The sequence below is a fragment of the Cariama cristata genome, unplaced genomic scaffold (genome assembly GCF_000690535.1).
Source record: "Cariama cristata isolate BGI_N322 unplaced genomic scaffold, ASM69053v1 scaffold14112, whole genome shotgun sequence".
Classification (NCBI taxonomy): domain Eukaryota; kingdom Metazoa; phylum Chordata; class Aves; order Cariamiformes; family Cariamidae; genus Cariama; species Cariama cristata.
Window position 1 is genome coordinate 1 of NW_009602197.1, and position 1,233 is coordinate 1,233.

Here is a 1,233-nt window from a genome sequence, read left to right on the forward strand (position 1 = left end):
CCTCTGGACGGCATCCCTTCCCTCCAGCGCGTCGACCACATCACACAGCTTGCTGTTGTCAGCAAACCTGCCGAGGACGCACTCAATCCCCACCGTCCCTGTTACCCACAAAGATGTTAAACAGCACTGGTCCCAATATTGACCCTTGAGGAATGCCACTCATCACCGGTCTCCACTTGGACATTGATGCTGTTGACCGCAACTCTTTGAGTGCGACCGTCCAGCCAATTCCTTCTCCATCTGTCAAACCCGTATCTCTCCAATTTAGAGACAAGGATGACATGCGGGACAGCGTCAAACTCTGTGCACAAGTCCAGGTAGATGACGTCAGTTGCTCTTCCCTTATCCTTTTCTCCTGCTTTTTCTTATCTTTCCTTATAAACACAGCCATCAGTTCACTCCTACATTTAAATACTAATACCTTACGGAATCCATTGCGTTCATCTGAAAACTGTTCTACTTGTAGTATCTATTAAAAATGTACTGCAACATGGAGACACAGATTACTGGCTATAACTCAGATATTGCCATAGTTCTTGCTCAACAGAAAATACGGCAGTCACCTATTCAATAGGTTAGAGATTCTCAGTTTTAGGATCACAGGAACTTGGGAAGCAAGTGCTCCATTTTACAGAGTGTATTGAACTCACATAGTTTAGTGCGAATTTTTTTTAAAACTTTTATTCTTTTGTTATTAACCTAATACCTTCAATAAAACTAATTTTAGATTTCTTAAATGCAAGGAGGACCATGAACCTCTGCTACTGCTTGACTGAAGAGAAAGACTGAGAAAAGGCTGAAGAAGGAAAGAGGTGGCTATCTCCTTTTGACAGCTTAAAATCAGATTAAAACCAACTGTCACTCAACCATTTATTCAAATCTTCACTTCAACCTGTTTACATGAGTCTCCCTGCTGAGTGGAATAATACTGAAGGCTTACTTTCCACAGGTTATTGCCTAGAAGACAACTTCTACTATTCAAAATTCTTTAAAACAGGCCTGGAACGGAGCTAGGAGGAGTTAAATCAACAGACCATGATCACAAATTAGTGGTTATCACCTTCATCAGACATATGAACTCTGCCTGTGGTTCCTATGACTCTACTGACAGTAATCCTGTAAAAGCATGCTACTATAGTAGGAGTCTGAAAAACACCTGCACATGATCTGAAATAATACCAAGCAAGACATTCACAGTGATTCTACCTGAATACGACTTTGTTCTGGTGGTAG